General features: G+C 37.3%; 1 protein-coding gene across 2 annotated transcripts in view; it reads right to left on the bottom strand.

Moving 5' to 3' along the window:
* tspan9a (tetraspanin 9a) overlaps window positions 1–8,000 on the bottom strand; it is a 320,549-nt gene extending 312,549 nt beyond the window's left edge. Inside the window, exon 1 of one of the 2 annotated variants that reach the window (XM_022679616.2) lies at window positions 7,645–8,000. The gene's annotated coding sequence lies outside the window, so the exon portion shown is untranslated. Of the gene's footprint in view, window positions 1–7,485; window positions 7,541–7,644 lie in introns of those variants that run through there. The other variant, XM_022679617.2, reaches the window with a different exon arrangement.
* Between the last annotated feature and the right edge of the window lie 13,126 nt (window positions 8,001–21,126).

Below are 21,126 nucleotides of genomic sequence, written 5' to 3'. Positions count from 1 at the left end.
ACATAGCTTGTTTTAACACGGCAAACACCTAGACTACATTTCGACGTACTCGCCCCTGAGCAGCGAAAGAGCTAGCACAGTGCTTTGTGGCTAATGCTAATGCTGCATCCAGCCTCAGTGCTGGAGAAACTTCACTGAAACTCTGTTAACGCTGTACTTCTGCATAGTGGCTTTACTGTTCTATACATCCTGACTGCTAGCATTCATATTTAGATTTTTTGGAAAATTAAAGTATTTAAAGTGTACGTTACAGTGCAAAAAATATAATAATGCTTCTTTACTCCACATGATGGCACTAATCACATGAATAGGGTAAACCTGTGGTGAATAATATTGGTCGTGGAATTCTGTGAAACTAACACCAATAAACACATACTACAATCCTCTTTAGTAACACAGATGCCATGAAGCATTGTAGAGAATTGTCCTATGACATATTGAGTATCGCAGAATCACAGTATTGTAAGTATCTTTCACATGCGCAAAGCATTGTGATCCTATCGTATTGCAAGACGCCCTGCAACTCCCACCCCTATTACTGATTAATTGCAAGAGAGTATAGTTGTAGGCGTTCATGCATGAATTACAGTTACTTAAGCGTTTCCATAAAGGCATGGTAAAACATGCAGCCAATTGCTGTGCATGGGTTCATTTGGTTCATAAAAACACAGAGCATCAAAATAACACACTTGAACAGTAACTACACACTCACACCACAGTGCAGCAAGTGAAACAACAGGAAACCTCTATTCTTCTGGACAGCATGCTGTGTTTATAAGCACATATAGTGTTTATAAGGATTTTTGTAGCTCAAAGGCTTTTCTTGATGTCCACAGTTCAGCTGCCTGAAAGCCACAACTTCCAAACCCTCCTCTAAAATAGAATAGACAGTAAAGCCCAGCATGTGGTCAGGCTGAGGTGTTAAAATATAGTCACAGAATGTGCTCGCCTTATAGACAAGAGCTTACATTACAGAGATGCATAACACTCCACAACACGAGAGAGAGAGAGCGATAGAGAGAGAGTCAGAGTCCAGATTATGAATTTAGTAATCTCCTATTCCCCTGCGCTTGACCACCCACCATAAAACTCGATATCATCTTACAAGATGCCTGAACGGAGAGTCAGCATTCCTGGGCTGCTTCGGGTCTTGTGACTGAGTGACATCCTTATGATGATTTTTCTTTTTTGTTTATAATTACAACATAGCTGTGAACAAGTCATCATATAGTCTAACATTCTAGCTGAGCCCTAATTTATTAATGTAATTATTCATTACCTGCTCTTATATAATGCTCAATGACTGGACTATGTATATTAATGTGTTCTGTGTATGTGTATTGGATATACTTGATTCAAATGTGAACCTCATACATTTGTATATGCTGCATATCAATCATTTTTCTTTGCCAATACATCTGTTGATATAATATATTCTTAATGTGTAGTGTATGATGTGTGTACTTAAATAAAGTAAACTCCTCATTAGGGGTGGGCGATATGGCTCTAAAATAATATCACGATATTTCAGGGTATTTTTGTGATAATGATATACTTGGCGATATAGGAAAACTAAAATAATTAATTCATTTCAGGAATATAGTATAATAGTATAACAGTATAATCATAATGTGGCAAAATAAATAATATAGCATAAAATAATATAATGCAGCAAATAATATTGCAGAATATTTAATGCATGCATATAAACTGCAAACTGAAACAATTATACAATAAATACACCTAAAGCTTCACAGTAAATAATAGACTATTTTTAAGAAAGAACAGCCCTATTATCACGATATGGATTTTTAATATCATGATATTTCTGTGTCACGGTATACTGTATACGATATAATATTGCCCACCCCTACTCCTCATTTTCTTTTATGTGTACCTTCAGTCCTCCACTACATACAGTACATATGTATATAGTGAACATATATATCTTGTGGATACTCTTTTTAATGAATGCATTCAGCTACTTTAAGATGCACACACTGCTGATACAGGTGTGTATTTGAATAAATATATTCACAGGGCTGTGCTCACAGGCCTGATGCTGCTCAGCTGGGCTTGATTAAGGAATGTATTGCTTAATGTAACGCTAGCCTGCCAGGACATGTCTTAGCTGAAGTAACAGATCTTGCAATTAGTGTTCTCCTCCAAGCATGTTAAGCTCCAATAACACTGTCTCATACACAGCTGTATATGAACTGTAAATGATCACATTGCTAGGAATTTTGTTGTTTCAGAGTAAATAAATTTATTCTCTCTCTATCATCATATAGCTTTAAGAAGAATCAATGATAAAGTTTGACTTAAAATATGACCTGACCACTGAGATTCCATTCCAAGATACGATACATGTACAAACTTTATAGAAGAAGGAAAAAACCTCAGTCACTACAAACAGAAAAGATTACATTCTAAGTAGGGCAGGACGATATGAGCAAAAATTATATCATACATCAAAAATGGATGTCTATACCTAAAAACTTTAGAAAAATTAACATAGCAATTTATATAATGCATGTCAGTCAGTGACAGATGGTGCAGATAAAACATTAAAATATAGACAGTGTTTAAGAATCATATACAGCTCTGAAAAAATAAGAGACCACTTAAAAATATTACCAAAATCAAACCTCTGTAATAAAATCAAGAGGAAGATGGATGATCACAAGCCATCCCAAGCAATCATTTTCGCACCAGGAGTAGCATAAAGTTATCCAAAAGAAGTGTGTAAAACTGGTGGAGGAGGACATTTTTCATGCAGTTTTCATGCATAAAAACTGTGATTAAAAAACAGGGTTATTCCACTCTAAAAACTTCATGAATATGAACTTGTTTTCTTTGCATTATTTGAGATCTGATATATATTGTACAACCCTAATTCCAAGGAAATTTGAGCATTTCTATTGGTCCAATCACCATAAAATGTGTAAACAATGGCAAATTTAATTATATAAAAAATTGTAAGGCTTTTACATGACAAAACTTCGGACGTCACAGTCTGTGGCAATTTGTAATGTAAGCCACCATGACGAGCACTGCGCTGTGCTGTATGATGTTGATTGGTGATGCAAGTGTGGCAGCTTATGTCATGTGGTTTTCTCGGTTTCTGCTCAGTCACAGCCAACAAACTGTCCGGCCAGAAATGCCCAGTCCACTCCCAAACACACAGAGACACTCTTGTTTCTGCCAGTGGCCAGAGCTCACTGCCTGCACTGAGCAGCCTGGCACTGCAGGCCTGCGCCAATGAGGTCAAAGGGAGAACAAAACTGTTGATTTAACGCACAGCTCGGTCATTGTGGGCCTCCGGCATAGTATCAGCGTGTGAGTGCGTGTGTGTGTGTGTGCTCATTCAGCCAACCACAGAGAAAAAAGGGAACGTTCACGAACATCAGGGTGGAAAAGCAAAATAATCGCCATGATGAGCACAACCCACCGACGCTATAAACAGTGTGAAGACCCATACTGCTGCTGCTGCTGCTGCTACAGCTTTTAACTGCCACGACATACGTTAAGTAGGATGTTTGCTAAGTTGAGCTTTAGCGGTATATGCTGGCTTCGTTCAGCTCCTTAAAGAGGCCAATTCAAGTGTACAGAAACAATGAGAACCAGCTGAGGGGGTTTGATTTGATTGAGTTCAATGCTGGGTGCGGTGGGTTTAATGGCAGGCCACAGTCTTTTGAAGCAGGGGCAAGATGGAGCACATATACAGAGCAGGGAGTGGAAAAGCCTCATCCAGCTAAAGGCTCCACCACACGTGCCATATAACACAGTTCAGGACAGAGGCAGGAAGCTGACGCCAATTTCCCCCAGTGGAAGGCCACAAAGGGCAGTAACCTGCTCCAAGCAGGAAGCCTGACAGGAATGTGAGGTCAGGGTTAGATTAGAAAGGTTCAGGCTCCTCTCTGAAAAAAAAAGACCCTTCTCTAGAGCTACACTGTGGTGAATCCAATACGATACACTGGAGAACAGAATAAAACATGACAGTCAAAGTAGGTGACTACATATGTACACTAGGGGTGAGCAATATGGCCCTAAAATAATCTCACAATATTTTATGGTATTTTTGCGAAAACTTTTGGTGATATGACAAAACACAAGAATTTTCCAAGAACAAAATAAAACAAAATATAACAAAATAAAATGTAATTTTATTACTGCATATAATATGATATGGCACACCCCTAACTGAGATAATAAAAAGTACAAGAATTTTATCAGATTTGTCTCAGGAAAGTCAATGATCCAGAATTTCATGATACTACATTACATTACATTACATTACATTACATTCGGCAGACGCTTTTGTCCAAAGCTAATAATGCACTCCAAATCTCTCCATATATCCATATCTACATATAAGTCAAATTAATGACACTGAACAGATATAATCTGTCTCTAGTAGATATATAACAGGAAGTAGGAAGTAAGGGTAAAGTAAGAAGTGTGAATTTTTCTTTTGCTAACAACAGCTAAAAAGGTAGTACCCTGATAATTAGAGGCGTGATATGGCATGATATTTCAGGGTATAATATCGTTCACAATTTTGCCGATATTATTGCATATAATTCAATATGGTACATCCCTAATGTAAACACAAGAAGGTAAAGTTCTCCAGGAATGTCAAATGTTTAAAAATTTAGAGGTCAATAAGTCTGGTGAAGCAGCTGGCCATGGCATAGTAAATAAAATAATGAATGCTAAACTCAAAAAACAACAGTGTGTGTATGAGCATTATCATGTTTAAAAAGCTAGAGCATGTCTTCAGAAAATGTAGGGCCTCTAGTCACAGGATCTTATTAACGTAATGTTGGGCTGTCAAAGCACCTGTATTAAACACCACAGATGATCAGGTATTGTACAAAATTGTACCCCACACCCTGACACCATGGATTTGTTGGTCGTCTTAACCAAGACAAAGACTTGTCATTTTTGTCAAGGAGTGTGAGGTTGCATGTGTGTGTAAACATATTATTTTAGGTGAAATGTTCAATTCTTGGAGGAAGATGGATGATCACAAGACATTAAACCAAGCTGAACTGCTTGAATTTTTGCACCAGTAGTGGCATAAAGTTCTCCAAAAGCAGTGTGTAAGGCTGGTGGAGGAGAACAAGCCAAAATGCATGAAAACTGTGATTTAAATCAGGATTATTCCACCAAATATTGATTTCTGAACTTAAAGTGGTCTTTTTTTTCCCCCAAAGCTGTATTCTGTAATATTGATAATAAATTAACACTAACATACATATATTCAAAGCAGTACTGATTAACCACTCATCAACTGTCGAAAGTTGTCAGCCACAGTCTACCCACTGATACGATGTTGTATAGATCTGACTAAAGTTCAGACACCAAAAAAACAGGCACAGGTCTCAAATTTAACAAGTTTCATTTTTACCATGGCATGAAGAAAGCGCAACAATCCATAACATAATATAACACCAGTCTAAAAAAAAATCTGCAATGTCTGAAATCTGAAATGAAAAATAGGCCTAAACACAAATAATTATTAAACACTGGTTATGAGCGACACACAAAGGCCCAAATTAGGCCTCAAAACTGATGGGTGACTAACAACAGAGAGCAACAGCCAGCATAAAGTCTCTCATCACATTCTTATATTGATCATTACTCAGCTGTTGCCTCTCAAAGTGCTGAGAATGTGTGTGTTTTAATTCCTCACATTCCTCATGTCTGTATGGGCTCCCCCAAACACCCCCACCATGAGTTTGGAGTTTTGACTGAGTCACTTATGATTACACAGGCTGGTAATGCATGACCAGCAGAAAGCACACAAACACTGTCCCATTGTAATACTGTGTGCCAGAGTAATTTACCATTACCTCACAACTACATTATGCCCTAATCACCGTCTTATATTAGTCTGGTACTAGTCTCCCAGAGAGAAATCTAATATACAGCAATGGCAAATATATGACGTATAAGAAAGGATGGAATTCCTTTATATAAAACATATATAGTATTTCCATAATACAACAAATATCTATTTATTCCTTATATGCTAAATCATTTAAGTTGGACATCTTCAAATATGAACCATAAATCTCAGTCATTTATCAACATACACAATCATATATGGATAATCCAAAAACAATTTTTAAAAGAGAATGACAATCATTCTGAACTTTTAACTGAAGTCAATGTGAACAGATTTAACTCAAAGTTGGAGCATTTTATTAATCATTATTAAAGTCATTATAAAAGTTTTACATAGTATACAGAACAACCTTTAGTTTTAGATTATTTTAAGATGAGTAATGTGGGACAGATTTAATTTGTCATACATTACATATGTGAACTAAAGTAGAACTAAATTAGATTGATTTACTTAATATGTTTACTATTTATACAGTACCAGTCAAAATCACATTTAATGGTTCTCTTTATTTAATGTATTTTTAGGGACATATATGGAATTATGTAGTAAACAAATAAAAGTGTTTGCCATCCACAATCTCCTGACCTAAACCTGATCAACTGAGAGGTGATCTGAGGTGATTTAGGATGAACTGGAGCTTCACAGCCTGAAGGAAAGCCTTCAAGACGCTTAGATAACTTTTCCAGGTGACTGTACTACATGAAGACACGGAGATTAAAATACCAAGCGTGTGCAGATCTGTCCTCAAAGCTAAATGTAATACTTAGAAGAAAATAAAAGCATAAAACATATTCTGGTTTGTTTAACACTTTTTGTTTACAAAATAATTCCATGTGTGTTCCAGTATAGCTTTGTATAGAGTTACAGTCATGTCCAAGTGTATATAAAAATATGTGTGTTTACATACCAAACAAAAATGTATACATATTCCATGAAGACTTATCATACAATTTATGGATATAAACATACTGAACTCAAGAGGCCATTCGCGTGAATGAGCCAGTAAGTTGGCTTCGTTTATAAACAGTGCTTTAGTTCTATTTATGCTTTATTTATTTAGGACATTTAAACATGTGTATGTACCAGTTTAACAATATTAGAAATTCTTGAAGCAAAACTTCCAGAGTTGGTTTTTAAAAGCACTCAATTTTTCTAGTTCACTCAAACTTACTAACATTTCTGAACCACAACAACAACAAACAAACACACTAGGTTAGCTAAACACATGCACATCATATAAGTTACAACAGTAAAGCTAAATGCTCAATGAATGCTAACAATGCACAATACAATTTATCAAACTAGCCACAAATAGAATTACACTTTTTGTACAACATATGCACATATTTTTTTTTCTGTAGTTTTACATTTTATTTTCATAGGTTTTATTTTACTATTTGCTATTGCTGAACCTTGGGCTACTTTAGCTAATATGTGAATGTCCTTCAGGGATTAATAAAGCCAACTAACGTATCTAAGTTATCTGTGTACAGCTAACCTAGCTATTTTATAGCTAGATTAAATTAGTAATAACATTGTGTCCAAACCTCTAAAAACTAATTATTTCTCACCTTCAGTCTCAGAGTCAGACTGTGGAGACCAAACACGAGGTTAAATCCAAACTTTAACAGAGCTGAACACTTGTTTCCTTTAAGTAGAAGAGCCAAAATGCATAAGAAAGCAGAAGAAATGAGCAGTAACAGTGAGAAGCTGAGTTAAAGTTGTGTTACCTGTGTGGAGTGGGTCCTCCTCCTTCTTCTTCTCCTCCTTCTTCTCAGTGATTTAAAGAGAAACCGTCTGTCCCACCGACTCCAAACAAATCACTGCTGTCTTTCTGACTTCCACAGAGTTCCCACAGCACTCCTACAGGCTCTGCTCCCTCCCTCAGAGCAGCTCCAGCCTTCAGTACAGAGAAGTGCAGCACTGAGCGGCGTGTAACAGTTAACGTTAGTTCAGGAGTTTATAAACAGCAGCTCCTCTCAGCTCCAGCACTTCCCAAACCCTGCCGAGTTCAGCCGGACAGCAGCAGCAGCAGCGCTTCTCTGGAAGCGGAAATGGAACCGGAGTTGACTCCGGTGAAATGGAGGCAGTTCAGAGAGGAGGCTTACTGACTCCTACAGTCAGCAGCCCTGCTTTATCTCTGCAGGAGGAGCAGCAGCTGGACGAGCTTCACTCCCAACTTCTTTAACCTCTGCTTAGTTTAGTTTTGCTTTTTTTCCTGTTTTGTTTTGGCAAGAAACTGTTTCACAAATACAGATAACTAACAATATTGTTTTTTTAGTGGATAAGATCAACTCAACACCACACACACAAAAACAAACAGAAAAGAGTTAATAATATTATTATTATTTTTTACCCCTAATTAATTTAAAATATTAATAGTTCATAGACAACCTTTTTTTTTGCATTTTTAGTTGCTAACCCATTGGGAGAGTTTTTTAAAATATATATTTTTTAAATATCTGTATTAATGTATGTAACAAGACTGAAATTAACAGAACTGAGTTTTAGCAAACACATAAAAAATAGCTAAATGGCCACTAAGAACATTTTAGTGATTTTCTCAAAATCTGTATTTTAAAAATAAACAAATACTATCAAATAATTAATTTAAGTAACAAGAGTGAATGTTGGGATTTACCTCCTCACTACAGTTGCCTGTATTGGTTCAATACAGGATGCAAAATGTTATTGCCAAATAAAGGGTGTTCTGTATTTTACAGGAAAAATGGCAACCCTACTCCTCAGTCATAGTTACAATCAGATCAAACAGAAAAACAAATGAGGGAACTTAATTTTGGTCATCCCATGGTCTTCAGAAGAACCTGCTGATGTAACTTCCTGTTGTAGATGTGACTTATTCCAGTGAATATTCCAGATTTTTATATTTCATGGTAAAATTTATAGTTAGAGAGAGGGGCCAGGTAACTAATGCTATTTTTTTAGTGTTCTAAGTAGTAGTTATTATTGTTTTTAATAACATATCTTACTTTTGCAATTAGGTCAATGTACAAGACACTATATGCTTAATAATAAAATGTGTGTGCATATTTATACATGTAATTTCCTGGGGAGAGAAATGGCATCGATTTGGCAAAATATGCAATAACAAAATAATTCTCTGTCTGAGAATTGATAAGACATATACTTCATGAATTTATAATCCAGTTCACTTACATCATATTTCAATGTTTCAATAGCTGCTTAAAATCCATATTAAAGTTGTCTTAAGGAATCACTGCATGAAAAATTTCATTAATATTTTAATATATATGCATTTCTTTTGCTTTAATTAAGAATAAAGTTACTTCAGGGAATTACTCTTTAAATACAATCTGCTTAAATACAACGGAGATGCAAAAAGTGTTAGTCTAGTAGTAGAGTAGAGTTTCCTGAAGAAATGTAGCTCAACTGATTTAAACAGTAGACATCTTTCAGAGTGAAAATAAAATGAAAATATTCATTTCTAGAGGTCATTTCAGTTCTTGAGAGATTATGTTGGTTCTCATTGTGTCAGATTCATATTCATAAGCATTGTAACGTTTTCTTCGTAAAGAACAATGTATCCCCAGCTGTCCTATTGTTTGTGAGTTTATGGAAGATGATTAGACTATTCTTCTAATAACCCAGATTTGTATGATCAGTATAATCTCCATAATGTGTGTTTGTTTTTCTGTGTCACTGGCTGGGAGATATGGCCATCTCTTTGTGCTGAAAGTTTCAGTTGTAGCCAGTGAATTAGTCATGGGAACATGTCCATTTCAGATTTCAAAATCCTGAAAATGTTTTATGCTGTTTTTTATTCTGTAGATACATCCAATAATTACATCCAGCACTGTGTCTGAGGGCCAGACATTTTTGTTAAAATGCAAAAAATGAATAATAATTGACAATTCAAAGCAGCTGTATTTGTTCTTCTGATCATTATGGATCTGACTGAGATTAACTTGTTTAATGTGAAATATGTAGGATCCATCAAGACTACAGTCTATGCAAAATATTAGAGGTATAGCGGAATAGAAGTATTCCTTCTTATACATAATTGCCATTCTAACATTATTTCCAGTTTGCTTAGAGCGGGAATGAAGGACTGGGGCTGAATCCCAATATAGTTCGCTAATTTCCCCACTCTAACACACCTGCTAAACCTGGCAATTAACTGGTAAGCTGAATCGAGTGTGTGAGTGAGCAGGAAAAGCGCAAAACAGTGCTAGCAATCCTCAGGGACCAGAGTCCCCCCACACCAGGCCAAAAGGAACATGCTGTAAAAACTGCAAAATGGTTTAGCCTGGAGCTTTTTACCTTTGGCCTCAAGCTTCTGCATATGTTCACTGATTGCATGTGTGCATATTTTTAGTAAACTCATGGGAAGATAGAGTAAAATAATTACTTTTTTTAAACACTGATACCATATGTAAACACTGAGCATTATTTACTAACCATTCATAGGGGGAAAAAACTTCTTGAAATCCACCTACACAGTTTCCCCAACAAATCTGACATTTACCAATATTCTCTCATTAGGGATTTGCTCAGTTGGGACCCATCATTATCCTGAACTCCTTGTTAGGACTTTTCCCAAGAACACATTTAAAGAAATTCGTAGAAAGATCCTGGTGAATGATGCCCAATATGACCTTTTTAGACCAGGAGCTGAATTGTTTTTTAGATAATGAAAGCTACTGTATTTACATACACTTATTGACAACACAGCATACACAACAAGGGGTGTTTGGAATTAAATAAAGCTTTACTTTTGTGAATGTTGATATATGTTTTCAAAATATTAAAGCAAAAGGCCTTCAGCCTGGATACAAGGGGACATACAATACAGTGCAGTTGGGTACGGAGAGCTACAGGTTCTGTATGACATAATGAGACACATTTTCCCACAGGTATTACAGCTGGGCCTTTAGATCTTGCACACTTGTAGGCTTCAATTTTGGCACTCCAGCTGGTCTTGCAAAGGCTTGGCAGTCCAAGAAAGTATTGACAAAAGAGATATCAGACATTCCTATTAAACCCTTACTGCGTGTGTGCGTGTGTTAGTAAAATGTCCTGTACATATTGTTGAGCTGTTATGTGTCCCTCATATCACTACTTGGGGTGGCTGAACTCTGTGAAGTGGCTGAAGTGATGGCGTTGCACCAGCACTGACCCAAGGCATAGTATCAAAATAGTAAAGTGTAATTTGTAAATATGTTCCCATAACAGGCAACATATGTGATAGCTAGATGTCCTGTATATATTGCTGAGCTGTTAGTATCCCTTGGAATTACACCAGCATTGATACAAGGTTCAACCTCCTTTGGTGTCTTACTCCGTTTCATCTTCCAGCTCCATCCCTGTCCTCTTTGTCATCTCACCTGTTGTTCTCATCTCAGAGAGTGAAGTAATAGTGCTTTCCTATCTCTCTCTTTTATAAAGGCCCTCAACCCCCAATGGCTCCACTTGAGATGGACTTGGTTTGCGGTTACATACTCCATACACCTCTTCTGTCACTATTGCTTTTTATGTTTACCACAAAGTGTAATTCAATTTATCCTGTTTTCTTGCCATCCTAAATAAATACAAGACATTACTTTGCTCTCATTCTATCCAGTTGTACTGATATCTTTTTTTGAGGTGTATGTTGTAGGTCTACACTCTACTGGTACTTTTTCTAAAATCCTCCAAATGACTGCTCTACTCTCACAGGAGCTGTTAAGTGCTGCTTGAGTAGCTTTTAAGTGGAGTGTGTAAATGTCTTGTTTAAGGAGTGGGTACAACACTCAAATCAAATCTCTTTACCAGGCGCTTAGCGGACATACCTCCAGTAATCCTGCTGTGTAAACTTCTCCAACTCCCACGATGCCACACTGCTGACTCCGCTCTGCGTTCGCATCGATCACTGTTACTCACCGCTTCACACTCCTATCATTTAGAAAGAAAACTAACAAAGGATGATTACAGATTGACTCCGACTCCGCAATCTAATATATTGCAGGACTAATTTGACTAAAGCGTGGTGTAAACTCTTCTGGTCATCTCGGTGAATCTTACTTGGCGGACACTGATGATAATGAGAGTACTGTTTTTATTTCTGGTAGCAGGAGGAACACCCACGAGGCTCCTAGCCAGACACCGATAATGAATTCTTCATGTAAGTAATTACAAATACAAGTGGTGAGTGACTGCAAGTAAAATGAGAGTAGATGAGCTGATCACGGCTGCTTCCTTTGTTCAGGGCCATCTGTGGCCTTGTCCAGATTGGACTGCACTCTACTCTCTCATGTCGAAGATTTCAAGAAATAGATTCCAGGGCATACAAAACGAGTCCAAAGGAACTTCACCAGAACTGGAGAGATTTAGAGCAAAGTAATGCCTTGACTTAATTTAGGATAGTAAGAAAGCAAGAGAAAATTTAATTATATATTTTGTTTTGTAGGGAGAAAGTAGAAGACTATAAAAAAATAGACAGTAAAAATGTGTGTAGAGCTGACTAAAACCAAACAAATAAAAAAAGATCCTCCTTCAAAGTCATTACACAGCAGCACAACAAAATTAGCCTGTGCATTTGTCCCAGAGTTTATTATTCTTATGGAAATGTACCAGTATATATATACTGTACACTCATTGACAAAAACATTACACGCCAATAGTGAGTTATTCAAATTAAATAAGATTTTATATGTGTGAATGCAGTGATTAGAATTATAAAACAAGTTTATTGAGGACAACTGACTGGAAAATTGATCCAAATTATGTTGAAAGGAGGCTCTAGCACCCTGTAGAGCCAGCTTTAGCATGGACACAAGAGTAGATACAGTTGGGCATGGAGACATACAGGTAGGTTGCTAAAGCTGTGTCCCATCTGGTGCCATAAATGCTATTTATTGGCGATAAATATGGTGTCAGAGCACGCCAAAGAAATTTTGGTGAGGAACAAATCTGTTGAAGACATTTCTGGGCCATTTCTTGCTGCATGTGGGTGAGCATTATCCAGCTCAAAAATGCCAGTTATAAGTCCTGCCATGAGAAGCAACACATGTGGACACAGGATGTCCTGCACATATTACTGAGCACCTATAGGGTTCATTGTATCAACACATCAGCAGTTGGGGCAGTGTGTTGTTGCCCACACAGAAAAGGATTGAATAGCTCATGACAAGGCCTCAATGTCAGTAGAGATCATAATCACAAAGGAGTGTTTGCTACATAGAATCTTCTGGAATCCATATTGTGAAGAATCAATTTTTAAAGGCAAAAATAGTTTTTTTTTTTATCTATTAACTATAGCGTTTCTAATAAAATAAATTCACAATATGGGTAGCCCAAATGGGAACCAAAATGTTTTGTCCATTGGTTCCATATTGGCCAGACCACACATATGGATGCCAACCAGGGTCAGTGATGGGACCAAAAGGGATTAAACACGTGCCCCATCTGGGTTGTACACTGCACATGGGCTCTAGAAGAAACACATGTATGATTAGGGTGGGCTAAAATGACTGGACCCATTAGAGAAGCCCACCCTGATCCCATTCTCTTCTAGAACCCACCTAGCCCATGTTCCACCCATTTAAACCTCACATAATCATGCTGTCTTGAACAAGTATTTTTTTTTTATAGTTAATACCTCTGGCATTAGATACCAAGAAAAAAAGATGTTTAACATTTATTTACAGGATGCTTTTGGCCGTGTTCAAAACATATCCTATAGAAATGATGCATTTGACAGCATGTGGGTGGGCAAAATGCTGTCTGCCGAGCTCATGCATGATTAGACATGCTTCCATTGCTGTAAATAACACCTCCCGCACAGTTATTCCACATAATTTAAGCAAGAAACACACAGTATTCCACAGATGTTCGTGCTTCGTGGAGCACAGAAGACAATTTGCTCTACAAATAAAGTCCTTTCAAAACTTCCTAAGCATATGGTGGATATACTGTTGTCTTATCGATGGCGAGTGACCTTTGCTTTCATGTGGCAGCTGGTAGAACGCAGACGGCATGCTGTAGAGTGCTGCCGCAGCATTAGCATGCAGACAGAGTGCAGTCTTCCTGACAGTGGTAATGAGTCATAATGCAGAATGGGTCTCAGGTCAAACACACAGTCCTAAGCACTTAATTGTTATGAGTGGAAGGGATTACACCTGGAGCAGAGACAGGAAACAGAGCCCAATTGCCTGTCCCATCTTAGATCTATTACTGTAAACACACCTGGGCCGCCCTCCGGACTTAAATCGATGCATTGATAATGACCACATTCTTGCTGCAGAAAATAAAAATCCACCAATATCAGGACAGCTCTGAAGCATTCTTCTTGACTGGACTTGTTTCAGATGAGCAGCTTAGCTGTCTGAGGGAAAGATCATCTGCAATAAGTGTGACAGTTACATTAGCCAGATGCAGAGTAATAGAGCAAGCTATAACTGGACCTTCAGCAATGTATTCACAGTATGTAGGTGCATTCGTCTTTGTTGTAGCACATTAAAATGATGGAAAATTACCTGACATTGAACGAAAAACATATAAAAAGTAAACAGTACTATCCTGCATCCACATGTCCAGCCAATTAAAGACACATGCTTGCAAATAAATGCCATACATGACAATATTTTTATATGTAATTTGGGAGAAATGTTGTCCGTAGTTTATAGAATAAAACAAAACAAAACAAATGTTCATTTTACTCCAACATATACCTATACATAGCAAAATCAGAGAAACTGATTCAGAAACTGAACTGGTCTCTATGGCATGGTGTTGCCCTCAGGCAACAAACTACTTTTTTGATTATTTTACCAATTTTATTTTATTTTTTTCACAAAATGTCTTAAAATATCACATTTACTTTTTTTTTTACTAACTAAAACATTGTTTTTTTTTTTGTTGTTGCCTCAAAGCAACATTACGCAGCTAGACTACTTTTGTTGGAAATATATAGAAAAAAAAATATAGAAACAAATCTGTGCCATAAAGGGTTAATTTTTTTCCAAAGCTGTACATTATATTTCTTATACAAATGAGAAATATGTACTATTACCAATAGACATTGCATAAACACAAATATATAACTAGTGTAAGTTTGCACTGGCACTAAATGCCACAGAGCACAGAAGGCTGTATGTGGTTGTTGGAGTGTGAAAACAAAAGCAGCTCGGCTCAGGGTCGGATAAATTTAGGCTGTGTGTTTTCAAGTACAGAAATATCCCACTTCTTCAGACTGTAGCCGCGGCCTTCTGTGACAATTATCTGTAGGCCAACACACGGAGAGCGTGACAACAGCCTGTCCTGCCATGAGTGTTCGCCATCTGCATGGACGAAACACAGAGCGTCGTGTGGCGCCATTGAATCATGCCCGTGATGACACATAAGAGGTTGAGTCATCCAGGACACTAAACACACTTAAAGCCTGCCCAGTCCTTTCAATGGTGCTAGGTGGTCACGATGAACCTCCTCCCACGTTAATAGCTCTCCTGGCTCAAGGACATTATCATCCAGTGTCATGTAATTGGTTTAATTAGCTCTAATCAGGCAGAGCACATTCATTTGAAGGCAGAAGCACATGTTGTTTATTGCTATAGCTATTGGGACTTCCCTTTGACACAAACGTGACTCAGGTGCGAAGGGTCCGCTGACATTCTGTCTACACACAGCCAGACCTGAAGACCTTACACAAACTCCACTGTTCAGCCCTCATTACATTAATCACTGAACTCAGCAAAATCAACAACAGACAGAGTGAAGCATTTAAAATGACTCACCTATCAAAGGACATTGACAGATTACAGTAAATGAATGTTTGCGGTATCCACTCAGGGCGTCAGTACTAATTTCACTTTTATGGCCTCACTCTTACCTCATACCGTACACACTGGTGCTAGAGTGACTGAATGTAGTGAGTGTAGTGTATATTCTGTAGTATGGGCTTATTAGTTTAGCTCTAATGTGGTCGTTACACAGCATGATACATTATTCTATGATCTGTCAATGTGAAAAACAGCTAATGCTGCTAACACTGTGAGAAACCCTCACCACACTAAATGCACTACATAAGAAAGTTTAGCAAGGTTCCAGGAAGGTTAGCTTATTACGTTTCACAAAAATAACCTTCCACGAACATTCTGAAAATGTGTGCTGTAATAATGGTTTGCATCACAATGTTATTAGAACTTTTGAACTTATTAGAACAAAATGTTTCAAGCTAGACCCACTCAGATAGCAAACTCACAGTTTATTAATAAAGGCTTTAGGCTTACAGGAGTAGTCTGGGACAGGCAGGGTCAATAATAGTATGGCAGTAAATGTAAATAACATACCAGAGCATACCAGAGTCTGGAAAACAGGATCATACACAGGAAAGTCCAGCAGAATAAAGGCAGGGCAAAAGAGTAGTCAAAAACATGAAAACAAGATGGTAACAAAGGAAAATAATACAGGCAGATTTACAAGGAATTAATGTTCTAACTTCATCACAATTACAAGCTAAAAAGCTTTTAAAAAACAATTTAGCAATTTTATAAAGCATCCAGAGTGATAGACAAAGTTGAAGGTGTTTCTAATAAGAACCCAGAGCAATGGGAAGCATTAAGAATGTTTAATTTTTTTTTTATTAACATTTAGAACATATTTCAAATGGATGTTCAAATATTCGGGCAGTAATTCTGAAAAAAAAAATACAACAAATTAAACAATACAAAAAATAAACTAAATAAAACAATGTGAACATAATATAATTGACGGCCTTGGTGGGATCTGAACAAATACACTGCGTATTCTTTATTGTTAATGTTTAATTCATCTAGGCTTCTCTACCCAGATGTACAAGAACGAGCACTTATGCTATTAATTAACAGTAAGCTAATAACCATGACACATTGCTTAGAGAATAAGAGACATTTCTGGCCTCCCATTTGCAATTTATTTAATGATATCTGAATGAGCTCATTATCTACTTACAGTACATGATTCCAAAATGCTATGGCTCATTTTTAATCCCTATAGTATAATTCGATTTACTGTCAGTGGTGTGCATTAACTTATGTAACTAATGTACAGTAAATCTGCCATTTGTACATTGAAATTGCCCTAACTTTTCTATTGTGTGGCTTGGATTTACCATCTGGTCTCATTTTAGAGCTTTGGGTCATTACGCTGTTCCCCATTCACCAATAACTTGGACCTAATCCTTTGACCACGTATCTGTCTGTATGTTTGCACTGGAACGGTGGTGTGGTTCCACACTAATCTGAACTGAAACCCAGCACTTAAGAAGTGCTAAAAGCTGTAGAAGCAACTGTTGTTGAAACTAGCTGGCTTTTACTGCCCAGAAGCCCACAGGGATATACTTTTGGCCAGTCAGATGGCTTCTCAAATCAATTCGGGCATATTAAATTACACGGTTAGCTCGCTCCATTTCCCTGTTTTTAACATCTAGCTGTTTGTGAACAACGGCAGCCTGTTCCTGATGCCGAAGCTCGCGCTCCCGTGTCACTGTGAAAAGCATTAAGGTTAATGGACGTGACAAATTGATTGACTGAATATGTGGTGCCATTTTGGAGCCAGAAATATGCTTCTGCTGCTGCTGCTGACCAGCCCTCCACAAAAAAAAAACTGCTGTTCTCCCCCTTAAAGCCATCACAAGTGACTGGATCAGAAATGGGAGGAAAGCAGAGTGACAGGCATGACAGGGATGGCACATGTGCAGCTTCCATAATGATTCACTTCACGCTGGAGCACAAACAACTCACTTAGAAGATGCTGAGTTTTTTATGACGTGCCTTCGGGCGTCACTCAACAAAGCTGTCATGGATAACAGGCTGGAGCCGGAGCCCCACGTGCTTCATTACAGCTCAACATGCAGAACAGATTAAAGACAGAATGAGGTGAGCCCAGCCGTACGAGCTGGAACAATGAGGGGAAGCTTGATGGGAGGGAAGGCCGCTGGGAGGCCAGCTCCAACACCTGCATCTGAGAGGAACAGGGCTGAGGCATGGAGAGAAAGACTGGATTTTTTCATAATTTTATTAAACTCAGACTATACAGAAGCCAGAAATGGAATAAAAGTTTTAAATCCTGTAAATAATGTCCATGATAGCGTTGATGGGTTAGTGGAGGGCATCAACAGCTCTCATCTCTGCTATAATTTCCAATGTTGACCAGCTGTAGACCTTCAATGAAGTCTGTAAAGGAAAGCCAAGTCAGTGTTTTCTGGACATTCATGTATTGAACCCCTTTTTGTGACACACATATATTTGTTCTGAAGTTTTAAAGCAGGATAACAAAAAGTATGATTGTAATGAAAAGTTGAGTAAATTGTAATAAACCATTACATGACTTTAGTTGACTTTAACAGACATCATTTGAAGGTCCACAGCAGGTCGACTGTCACAGTTACAGCAGAGATATTTATTTAGGCCATCAACACCATGACCGGCACAAGAATCCTGTCTATGGAACTCTATTTATACTATGAACAAAATATATTAGACAGAAGTCCAGATGTCCTCCCCCCGCCTCCTTCTGTAATACATTAGACAAAACTCATCAGGTGGTGCTACATCAATGCATAGAGTAAGCTTTTTGCAGATATTGCAGCAGCACAGAATATAGTAGGGGGTTTACAAGCAATCAGAAGAACTCCCAGCATGCTCTGAGGCTAGCCTTTTTTGTTTCTTGTACCCTTTAGCTTGTTGAGGTGTTTGATAAGCTGGACTATGACCACAGAATTTCTAATACAGAGGAGATACATACTTATGAATTTCTTCTAGGTTAGTTTAAGTTGGTTCATGTTGAGTCCAACATGAATGGGTTTATATGGACCAATTGAGCTTTATATAAGCTCTTGATGTTTAAAAAATTTCAAACTGAAAATGTTATGGATTGTCTCAACCCAGAAAAAATATATTTTTTACTATTTTAATTTTTGTTTTTAGACTCACTTGCTGACTCCCTCTAGTGGTTTGGAGTAATTTTCAGATGTAACATTTCCATAAATGGGCTTTGCAGAGGATGTGGTGAAAGTCATCTCAAGGCATAGATAAACTAGACAGTTCACACTGGAAATAACATTTTTTTCACAGACCAAGGTCTCTTTCTTTTACTGATTGACTTAAAGTAATATGATATGATTGCACTTTTTATTTGTCAGAACTTTACCCATATTTTGCATTTGTTTTAAACTGTAAAACTTTAAATTAACTGTAAAAGAGTTTTTGTTGCTTCATACTTACTTACAGTGCACACCTTTTAAACCTAAATGTGTCTCATAAACAAAAAGTACTCACTTTAAAGTAATAAACTATTTTAATACTGTAATTTTAGATTGCTGGGCAGAACCCTGTCTATTCTTTAAAAGTATTTATAGAGCAGACAGTCAGTCTTATTATACTGTTCCATATATGTATCAAATAGGCTACAAAGAAGAAGAGTCTTCATTAAACTGTTCCACTAAAGACCTGTCCCACCTTGACTGCAGCCTAGGCTTTGGAAAGCAGATAATATCTGAGGTTTAATTAAGACAGGCTCCTCCAAGAACCTCTCTAACCATGTACTGGTCATCAGCAGCTGATGTGCTGTACCTTTAGTGCACAATTTATTTTTATTTTTCATTTAGTTATTTTACCTCTCAACAAACAGTATCACTCTTCTAAAGTTTTACTCAATATGTTTTAAATGATGATCAAATGCTGTTGGTTTTCATGACTAATATATAAGAAATAACAAATAATAATATTAAGTAACCTTTTAGTTTAGCTCAGTATCCAAGGAAGTGTTGTTTTTGTGTCCTTTTTTTCAACTACAACATAGGCAGTAACCCTCTACTGGCTCCAGACATACAGATAACAAACAACACAAGCAGAGTTTGACCTTCAACCAATCAATACAGCATTGAAAAGCCAAGGATTTGCCTTTTTCTTGCTCTCTTTCTCACAAACTGCCTCTCCTTGTTTATTTCGCTCTTTACACTCATTCACCTTCATTATGGAACAGAAACCCAATGAGATCCTTGTTCAGGCTTTGTATTCCAGTTGCATGCACATTTGTAAGCAATGCTGTTGTAACACAAGTTGTAATAGACCATTTTCCCAACAGAGACCTCCAGCCTGCACTCACTGTAGCAGTGGTGGCTACACTGCCCCTGTAGGCCTATGCCAGTTTCCATCCTCTTCCACACAAAGCAGTTAATGAAAAAAAAAATAAAACAACTTTATATTGCTGATTAGAAGCAGGCTTTTGAAGTTTTATACTCTTCATAAAAACCAAACACCCCCACCAAACAGTTGTTGGGGACCGTCTCCTGTTAAGGCCATCAAAGAAAAAACGTAATAAACAGTAAAGCGGCCCACATTTTATTAATTATGCCTCTAGTACAGCACTCGGGCACTGTAAACACATGTGGTGATTAAAAACAAATAAACACGTTTGACGGTTCCTCCGAGGCCCATCCCTCAAATAAACAGCCCTTGTTTAGTCCCTGCACTTCATCTTTCTGTCACACAGGAAAATATTGTAAAGATGGGCTTGCTGCTTTATCTACCTATACTTGATACTTTGAGAGTTTTTTACTGCAGCAATATATTGTGAGCTAGTTTAGAATGCCCCCAGACAATGCATGTATTTGCTGGAGGTAATTCACCAGCTCACCTGATTTAACCTTATTAGAATATAAGATAGCATACATTTTACACAGAACATACATATTTTACATTCGTTATGCTAAGTTGAGTGTCCTTAAAGGTAAAGTTCAGCAATTTAACACTTTTAAAAGGTAACTAGTTACAGCATACTTGGGTGGAGAATATGATATTTATAGTTCCCAGTCTAAAGCTAGGCCAAAAACCAGAAACCACCATCCACCACCTGGAAGATCCAGTGTTTTTAGGTGGAGTTAGTTGAAAACCTTTGACCAGGTCAGAGTCAAGTTCATTGATTACAATAAAGAATAAAATAACATGAAGGTTAACATGAAGGTATTTCTTTGTTGTATTTATTTGTTATTAATAATGAGATAATTTACATAGATATTCCAAATCATTTGATCATAAATGTATTGACTTGTTAAATAATGTCAACAGTATATACATACAGTCCAACAAAGTCCAAACTATTTTTTGAGTGGCACTATGTTAACAAATTAGCTTCTTTGTGCTGAAGTCTTGGGTTTAAGTCCCTATCTGTGTGAAGTTTCTATGTTCTCTATATATTTACATGGGTTTCCTCAC

Source organism: Astyanax mexicanus, chromosome 9 (assembly GCF_023375975.1).
Source record: "Astyanax mexicanus isolate ESR-SI-001 chromosome 9, AstMex3_surface, whole genome shotgun sequence".
Lineage (NCBI taxonomy): Eukaryota > Metazoa > Chordata > Actinopteri > Characiformes > Acestrorhamphidae > Astyanax > Astyanax mexicanus.
The sequence above is the reverse complement of the archived record's forward strand: the minus strand, read 5'-3'. Positions and strand labels throughout refer to the sequence as shown.